Below are 10,053 nucleotides of genomic sequence, written 5' to 3'. Positions count from 1 at the left end.
TCAGTTTTGGGATTCTTCATTTATTCTATTTTTACTTTTGGATCTTGAACAGTATTATTCATTTTCTCCCACTATTTGTGTTTTCATTGATTTATTTAAGGAATGGATTCATTTCCACTTTAAGGACCTGTCTTTTTGCCCCCAGGTTTTCAAAGGCATTTTTTATTCACTATTTTTGATGACTATAAATAAGTGTTTCCACTATGGAAAAGAAAGTTAGCACAGTACATTTTCATGACTGGGGAACAGATTTCTGAAGTCATGTTTGATGGTGTCAAAACTGGGAAAGAAAAAAACTAAAAATAAAAAACAACCTGAAGGTTGGAATTCAGTTCTTTATAAAATCCCTTGTAAGAACAAAAAGGTGAAAACAAGCCCTTAAAAGGTGGGGCAAATTTTTAAAAAGAAAAAGAAAGGAATAGGACAGAGTGATTCATTGCTTCTCCTCAGACTTCTCTTCAGCCTCATCTCTGGCGTCCTTCACAGAAAGGTCCTCCAGCTTCTAAGCCACATTTTCAACATTAGCATTTTTGTTTGGTCCTTTCTTTTCTGTCTTTCCTGCATTCTTCAGACTTTGTTTTGAACTTTTGTGCATTCTCAGCATTTAGGAAGAGGATGGCAAGCAGCTCAGGCTTGGGACACCCATCCCCAAAGTCAGCGTGGGTGGTCCAGACCCAGGCGCTGGCACTGCCAGTATTTGCCTTCAGCTCCATCATCGGTGTGACGTAGTGGTTGGCGCATATCTTTAAGGCCTTGTCCCTCCTCATGAGATGGCGGATGGTCCCTTTCTCCTTATGCTTCAGGAGCCTGACATCTCTGGTGCCTGGCTCCTTCCGCTCTGGCAAACCGGAACAGCTTTGCTCTCATCTTGAAAAGTTCCTCTTCATCTTCTTCCAGTGTTTTAATTTTTGCTCAGGAAGAGAAACTATTGGCTCGAACTGGGGGTCATGGATGGACTCATCTGCATTCTCTGTGGAGGTATCATGGTCCTCATGACTGCCCTTGGTGGCCGCCATAGGGGCGTAGCGACTGTGGCTGGACTAGATTAGGCTTAGATGGCTTGGCAGCTTCTGAGTGGCTAGTCACAGCGCCTTTCCTCCACGTCTGGCGCCTGTGTCTCCCGCCCTTCCCTCAGCCCCCTAAGGACCTGTGTTATTCTGTTGCTGTGCTGAAACACCACACCAAAAGAAACATGATGAAGAAAGGGTTTGTTTCACTCACAACTCCATATAACAGTTCATCAGCAAAAACAGAGAGGTCAGGAACTCACACAGGGCAGGAATCTGGAGGCAGCCACTGATGCAAAGATCATGGAGATGCTCTGCTTACTGGCTGTGCCCTATGGATTTCTCAGCCTGCTTTCTTATAAAAGCCTGAAACACTAGTCTAGAGATGGCACCACCCGCAATGGGCTGGGCTGTCCTTCATATCTGATCACCAATTAAGAAAATGCTGAGCCGGGCATGGTGGGGCTCGCTTTTATTCTCAGCACTCGGGAGGCAGAGGTAGGTGGATCTCTGTGAGTTTGAGGCCAGCCTGGTCTACAAAGCGAGTTAGGACAGCCAGGGCTACAAAGGGAAACCCTGTCTCAAAACAACAACAACAACAACAACAACAACAAAAATGCCTTACAGTCTGATCTTATGGAAGCATTTTCTCAACTGAGGTTCTTCTCTGATGACTAACTTCTGTCAAGTTGACATAATACTAGCCAGTACCTCTATCATATTCACAATTGTTATTTTAAGCTCTTTTTCTTGTGCTTCAGCCATGTTGGAACACTGTGGAATGGCTGTTTGACACTAGTGGAGACACATTGTCCTGGATGTTATTGATTGTGTTTTTTCAATGGTGTCTTGGCATCAGGAATTGGGAAGATTATATTTCTCAGTTCTGATATCTGGCCTTGTCCTTATGAGATGGATGTTTCTGTTCCTTGGTTTCTGTTTTTTTTTCTGTGGTTCTTAGGAGAACATGATGGCTGTTTGTTGCCTTGTAGGAAATTCTTCTTGGGTCCTAATAGGTTATGGCCACTGGGGGTTCCAGGTAAAATGTGTTGGTACCTACAACTTAAGAATGAGGATGGGCTGGGAGGTGGGGGCTGTGGGGTCCATAGGAGGGAGGAAAGCAGAGTGAGTGTTCCACCAGGATCCAATTAGTTCTATAGGAACTGCTGCAAATAGCATGGAGAGGCTGCAGCAAACGAACGGTCTGAGGATGATAATGAGAGATTGAACTTGAAGGAATAGAGGGAGAAGTGAAGATCTGCAGTCAGCCTACATGTTTTCCTGGTCAAAGTGGCCTTTGGTTCCCAGAGAGTACTTGCTGGTGTTTTGGGCTAGGATAAACAATGAGTGGGGGAAGGAAATTTGGAGGTGAAGATCTGTGTGATCCACTGGAGAAGGGTGCAGAGAGAAAAGGGAGGCTACAGCAAGTGCTTTGCTGTGGAGCTGGAGATGAGACTGGGGGGATTGGATTGTGGAAAGCTGATGGAGAGAGGAAGATCTACACTTAGCCCACCTGCTTTCCTGGCTGGAATTGTCTTTGGGTTACCAAAAGAGTGCCTGCTGGAGGTGGGAGCTCATATAAAGCAATGAGTTGGGGTAGCAAAGGTATTAGTGGAATATTTGTGTGATTCACTGGAGATGGGGGTGGAGGGAGAAGGGAGACCTCAGCAAGTGTTCGGCTGAAGAGCTAGGGATGAGACTGGGAGACTGGGTTTGGAAGAGATCTGCAGTTAGCTTATCTGCTTCTCTGGTTAGAGTGACCTGTGGATTGATGAAGCAGCCTACTTCCACCTTGAGCTTGAAAGCCATATTACAGTAAAAACAAATAGGATCATTCCTGCTTATGATTAAATCTGTTTCTCAAGTATTAGACTATGCCTCACCTGTAACCTTAACTACAAATGATTCTGTACTGCCTGCTACAGGAAGTGACAGCCATGCCTTTGTTTCAAGAGGTTATTATGTCCACCTATGACTACCTCATTATAATTACCTATTGTTATAACTACTTGTTGTTATGACTACCTATGACTACCTTGTTATGAGCACCTTGTTTCAGGAAGTCATTATGACTAACTTGCTATTTTTATGTTCCACTTCAGTAATCCTGCCTATTTTGCTGCCAAATCTGACACTTGGAAACCCTCTACTTCTGAACTATAAAAGCCTTTATTTTCCCATGTCCAAGGCTGACCTCTTGAACCCTGACTTAGGGGGAGACAGCCAGAGTACACAAATAAAAATACTTGCTTTAATTAATTTGGCCTTGATGATCTTTCATTTTGTGTCTTTGGGATTAACAGGGTTCCCTGAGAGTGCCTACTAGAGTTCTGGGCTGGGATAAAGCAATGAGTTGTGGAAGGGAGATTATTATGATTGGAAGATCTCTTTGGGCACCTGGAGATGGGGACATGAGGCATGATGGAATGCCATAGTTGGTGCACTGCTGCATAGCTAGGGATGACACTGGGGAATGTAGGAGAATTTTAATCTAAGAACATGGTTAATCTGGCTGGAACAGAGACAAGCTTTTAGCACAACCCCATCTGGCTAGAATACAGACATGCCCTTAGTACACACATTTAAAACCAAGCAATGAAGGTAAAGTTAGTTGGTAGAAGGAAACACCCATGTTTAAAAGGAATGACTAATTGAGGGGCAGACAAAGTGACAAATGAGAGAAGGATATGACAGAGTAGGATATGCCCGAGTCTCACAAGAGGAGATAGGAAAGGGAGGCAACTGAAGAAGGAGCAGCAGGGAGCAAGAAAGGGAAAGAGAGAGGGAGGGTAGAGAGAGGGGGGAAAGGGAGAGAGGGAAGAGTTTTACAGGGACAGTTGTACAGGTTGCAGAGAGAACAAGCTTAGACACAGGCAAAGACAGAATGAGCCAGAGAATGAGAAGGAGCCAGAAGATTAGAATAGATTCTAGAGTTAGTTTGAGGGCAAGCAGAAAAAAATCAGTCAGAAGCTGAGAGAATCCAGTTTGAATCAGTCAGCTTGGAGAGGCGTTTGAGCCAGAACAGCTGAGTTGAACCAGCCAGCCAGAGCTAAGTAAGAATAAGAAAGTGTGAACTTATTCAGCAGTAAGTCTCAGAGGCTGAAACATTCTAGGCCTAGATTAGTTTGGACGGAAGCTAGAAACTTCCAGGATTAGGCCTAGGATAGCAGACAGAGGCAATAAGCCTCAAAGACAACAATTGCATCAAATGAATAAAAGTTACTTTTACAGGGGTATTGGATTTGGAGAAGCAGAGGAAGAGTTGAAGATCTGCAGATCTGCTGTTAGCTTACTGCTTCCCTGACTGGAGTTGATGTTTTATAATATAAAAAGATAACAAAATAAAAAAATAACTAAAAGCAGAGGAAAAAGATGGGAAAATGACTCAAATTCTTAAGTGATATAATGTTTATAATGGCTCTGACATAGGGATAACATTATCAAAGTACATTATATATGTGTATGTATTCTAGGAAACAGAACTGATAGAATATATATATATATATACATATATATATGTATATATATATACACATATATATATAAAGGTTATTTATTAAGTGGCTTATAAGCTGTGGTTGAGGCTAGTCCAAAAATGGCTCTTATACTATGGAAAGGCGAAAAATCTGCTAATTGTTCAGTTTATGAGGTTGGATGTGTCAGCTGCTCTGTTGTATTTTGGATACCAGCATAGACCAAGCCCTTTTCAGGTGAGTTTTGGGTTTTTTGTTGTTGTTGTTGGTAGTTTTTTGTTTTATTTTTTTATTATTTATTTATTTAGGCAGCGAGGGCATGGTGGTGGTCTGATGTGGTTTTTGGTTTTTAGAGACAGGGTTTCTCTGTGTAGCCCTGGCTTTCCAAGAACTTGCTCTGTAGAACAGGCTGGCCTAGAACTCAGAGATCCACCTCTGAGGTCTGGGATTAAAGGGGTGCACCACTACCATTCAGCTTCAGGGTGAGCCTTTAAGCAAAGAATCCATGTTTTGGGTTGACGTACTTCAGTTACAAAACAGTTAGGCAGAAGCAGAACTACAGAAGGTAAAAAGCAAGGTCAGTACATTTAGAGACTTTCCCAGAACTGTGGGCTTTGATGGATTAGGACTTTGTTTTAGTTTTGGCAGGAGGTACTGTCTGCGTGCTGAGTTTCAATGCCTGAATCGTACTTCCACCATGGAGGTAGAGGTGTAGTTGGTCATAATGACCAATAACTTTACTGAACTGATACAAAACTGACCACATAGTTTAAGATGAGGTGGCCTAAAATTAATCCAATGAAAATGAGAACTAAAGGCTTAGTTCAGTGCTGATAGCAGAGTAGTCAGGCAGGGGGACCAAGAGACTGGTAGCAATTATCTGATTTATGTGTTTGTCTCTTTCTGTTTTTGAAGTTTTTTGTTTTTTGGTTTCTTTTTTCCAACTCTGGCAAGATTTTTTTTTAATTAGCCCTGATCAATGACCATAGAAATACCATGGTTTTTTTTCCCAAAGCCAGACATTATTTCCTTTATCTCATGAGAAGTGTTGTAGCCCAAGAATAGCTGCATAAACCACTCAGATGCCAGTCTCAGTCAGATATGGATGGTTTATTGAATGGAGACCCCAAGATTAAGCACAATTAGAGACATGGAGTGGACTTGGGACGAAAACTGTGACATTGATCTGTTCTTAGGGCAGTCTTCTTATAGGAAAACCAAGTGTAAAAGACAAGTGGAGGGCAGTAATACATTGTAATACATTTGGCCAACTAGACAAAGTATTATCAGCTAACCTTTAAGCTGGTTGGTCCTAAGTGAGGTAAATGAGATGGTGTCTAGTTCTTCCAGAGTACAACCAGAGTACAGCCAAGTACAAAGATAACATAGAGTGTAACCAGGGTGTAGGCAGGTGTGGAGATAACAGAACATGAGTTATGACATCACTTATTCATAGTGAAATATAAGGTTAGCTTGACCCTCTAGCAGGGTCTGTTAGTGTAGATTAGCTTGACCTTCTGGCATGGTTTGTTAGTGTCAGCTATGGATAACTACTTTCAGAAAGCAGAGTTAAATTTTTTAACTTAATTTCACCTTATAAACAAAAATGGACACTGAATACAAAATGGCTCAGCTATGTTACAAAGAGCAGGCCCTAACAAAAAGTAAGTCTAAGCCTCTCCAATTTTATAGAGCCATTACTACAAGAGAATCTAACTGTTATTTTAATTCAGAAACAGAAACTTCTAATATATCTAGGTCCTGATCAATCTGTCTTCTTGGGAAGCGTCAGAAGTGGCACATGCCCACCAAGCGGTCTCTAGACAATGGTAATATTGCTGTTGTCCAGATGAATGAACCCACAAGGCAGGATAGGGGACATCGGAATAAGGGGACATGCCTGGGTTAAAGGTTTAGGACATTAGGCAGGTTTCACCCCCTTGTAAGTCCTCTAATGTTAACCTGGGCTGCCCCAGTCACAGTGAGATTTGTCAATCAATGGGCTGACAGTTGGGTTACATACTGTCCCTATGTAGTGTGGGGGCTGGGTGTCTAAGCATAACAGCAATCCTGGTGGCTGATTTCTGGCTGAGAATGATTAACTCTGTCCCTAGGGTCCCTTCCTGTAGCATAGAGTCTGATTCCCCAGGTTTTTCCTGTTTTCCAAAGGCCAGAATATTTTAAAGAGATTTTTCAGGAAGCCTCAGTTTTACAACCCCAAGTTTTGTTACGGAAATTCTTTTGTTCTGTAAACTATCGGGGGCCCAGTGACAGAGCACGCATAGAATTGTAAACTCTGTATTCCTATCTCAAAAGACAAACTCCCATGTCTTTCCTTTCTGCCCTACCATGAGACATTTATAGTGGACATCAGTAAGTAAAGGGAATCTGACTGTTGTTTTAATACCTCTAGGTCCTGACCAACCTGAAGGGGCACATTTAGTCAAATCATTGCCACAGGCCCACCAAGCAGTCTCAGGGATCGGTAATATTGCTGGAATATGGGTTATGGGTTTGGAATATGGAATATGGGTTCCTGGTTTGTTGTCACACTAGCTAGTACCTTCCCTGTTCCTGTCTTCCCCAGTTTCCAGCCCAAGCCTGAGGATGGCAGTGGGGGTTGGACCATGACTACAGTTCATACCCATAGTGCAAAACAGAAGACTCAGGAAGAGGGAGTGGAAGGGCCCTGGGGACAAATGAAACTTTATTTCAATGGGTCCATTTGGTGGTAGAGTCTGTGGCTTCCACTTTCTTGACCTGGGTGTGGTGGATCCATGGCACAATGTCAGCTATATTTGCCTTGTAGGGTCCTCTCCAGGTTAGTTCCAGGGCCCCTTTTGTTATTCATTTCCTCCAGATGGTATTACTGGTGGTGGGCTCAGAGGTCATCCGGGTCTCTCGGATAGTCCAGTGAGTAACCTGTATGGAGAACTGGAGGGCCTGGAGTGACTTGACAAAGGAGTGGCTAGCAGTTTCTGCCAACTGCTGGTCTCTGAGCCTGGGAAGCAGCGGGTCAGGTCTTCTGAACATAATCTCATAGGGGGTAAATCCCTCCCTATGTGGGGTGCAGAGAGCCCAAGTAAGGCAAAGGAAGGAGGCCTATCCATCCCTTGCTGGACACTAATGAGATTTCTGTTAGAGTTTCCTTTACTGTCCTGTTTATTCCTTTTACCTGGCCAGAGCTCCGAGGTCTATATGCACAATGAAACTTTCTTTTTTTCTTTTTTTTAAGTTATATTTTATTAATTTGTTCAGATTACAACTCAATTGTTATTCCATCAGTTGTGTCCACCTGTTCCTCCCTCCCACTTTCACCCTATTCCTCTACCCTAGGTCTATGACTGAGGGGGACCTCCTCCCCCACTATATGCCCAGGTGTGATGGCCTTTTATTGGTCAAACAGATTAGGTTCATAGGCAAGGTACTGGTGGGGCTCAGAGACTGCAAGCAGTAATTAACATCAAAATATAGCAGACCAACCTCCAACAGTTGTGTCTTCCCAGCTTAAGATCTGAAGGTATGTTGTCCTTCCTGATCTGGATTACAGTCACGGTTTCCTTCCTCAAACTTCAGGACTAGAATTGGATCCACCCACTTCAAGCCAAGCAAAAAAAATCTCTCACAGGTGTGCCCTCCACTTCTGGATTGTGGTTCATTCCAGATGTAGTCCGGTTGACAACCAAGAGTAGCTGGCATGCATGGAGTCTCAGGAAGCACCAGGTCATGGTATGTCATCAGGATATCAATAGGCCCCACTGGTCTTAGGGCCATTTGTTGGGCAGCCAAGTCAGCAGCCTGGCAATGGAAGATAGCAATTTTTAGAGGAAGGCAGATAGGCTCTAGGAGAGCAAAGATTTTTTAAATGTCCCTTTTCCCAGTGGTGACGAGCTCTTCTTCTCTATAGGTCATACAGTGGACATGACTGGTAGTAAAAGCATACTGACTGACTGTCCATGTATATGATAGAGAACTTTCTTTTTTCCCATTTGAGAGCCTGGGTCAGAGTCTTTGAGCCTGTTTTTTGCTTGATTGGTTGGTTAGTTTTGTTTATTCTCTCTCTCTCTCTCTCTCTCTCTCTCTCTCTCTCTCTCTCTCTCTCTCTCTCTCTCTCTCTCTCTCTTCCCACTCCCTCCAGGTACCTGGATTGGGTCCAGATCATTTGGGTTATATAAGTACTGCAGCTCCCACATACCTGGTTTCATCTTTCATCTCAGGACAGTCATGGATGAACATCTGCAGGTCATCATTAGGCATGAGGGTAGCAGGATTGATGGTGATACGTTTCTCAAACTAGACTCCAGGGTAGGCCAGGTGTAGGGCCTAGTACTGGGTCACAAAGCATTAGACAACCAGTGTTCTGGTGTTCCAAAGAGGAGGGTGTGGGATGCTATGACTATATATTCCTGGATACACACACACACACACACACACACACACACACACATATATTTCTGGTTGTTTGTTTGGTCGGTTGATTGGTTGGTTTTTCAAGGCAGGTTCTCTGTTTAGCCCTGGCTGTCCTGGACTCGCTTTGTACATCAGGCTAGCCTCAAAGTCACCTGCCTCTGCCTCCCGAGTGCTGGGATTACAGACATGTGACACTAGGCCCAGTTTAACTTGTTTGTTTTTTCAGAACTATTAGTAGTAGCTGACACAACTCTTAGACAAGTGGGTCATCTTTTGGTTACAGGATCCAATCTTTCAGATACATATATCATAGGGCATTTCCATGGCCTCTCTGTCTTTTGTTTCTTGAATAAACAGATAAAAAGGTTTTGAGACAACTGGAAGTTTTAGGGCTGGAGCTGAAGTCAGGGATGGTTTTGTTTTGTTTTGTTCTGTTTTTAAGATTTTATTCACTTATTTTATGTATATGACTGCTTTATCTTCATGTATACCTGCATGCCAGAAGAAGGCATTAGAGAGTGTAGATGATTGTGAGCCACTATGTGGTTGCTGTAATTTGAACCTCTGAATAGCAGACAGTGCTCTTAACCACTAAGCCATCTCTCCAGCCCTGTTAGAGCTGTTTTTCAAGCCTCAACTGCCTTTATTTAGTCTCAGTCCAGTTTAGGGGCTCAGTGTCCCCATTTGGTGTATAGAGGCCTTGCTATTTCACAAACACTCATATCCCAAGGCAGTAATATCCAGCTGCACCTAGGAACTCTTGAACCTGTCTTTAGTCTTTGGAGTTGGGAATCTGAAGGATGGCAGCATTCCTACTCCGAGAGAGCCTCCTTTTGCCTCCCCTCAGGTGGTAGCCAAGATAGGTAGCTTTCTTCAAAGTTGGGCTTTCTTAGCCAATATCCTATAGCACAAAGTCTATATATAACACTGGCAGCAATCCCTCAGGGGCTTTTTCAGTATCTACTTTCCCAGGAAACCTCTGACTGAAGGGCAGGAGGTCTGCACTTAGTGTCTTTAAATCCTGGGGCAACCTGGTCCAGGTAAGTTGCTTGCTGTAACCTCCCTCTGGGTCTGTCCATTTAAAAGCAAAGATGAGTTGACCCAGCTCTGCCTGTGGGAAGCTGAAGAATGCATCAAGTAATACCATATCCTATATGTAATGT

At 43.3% G+C, this 10,053-nt stretch overlaps 1 pseudogene across 1 annotated transcript; it reads right to left on the bottom strand.

Moving 5' to 3' along the window:
* Nucleotides 1-433: 433 nt before the first annotated feature.
* On the bottom strand, nucleotides 434-1,043 carry LOC311601808 (ran-specific GTPase-activating protein-like; annotated as a pseudogene). The gene has a single exon. The product of its transcript is annotated as a ran-specific GTPase-activating protein-like (transcript).
* Between the last annotated feature and the right edge of the window lie 9,010 nt (nucleotides 1,044-10,053).

Source organism: Acomys minous (assembly GCF_964271855.1).
Source record: "Acomys minous genome assembly, chromosome: 7".
In the NCBI taxonomy this organism is placed as follows: domain Eukaryota; kingdom Metazoa; phylum Chordata; class Mammalia; order Rodentia; family Muridae; genus Acomys; species Acomys minous.
The sequence above is the reverse complement of the archived record's forward strand: the minus strand, read 5'-3'. Positions and strand labels throughout refer to the sequence as shown.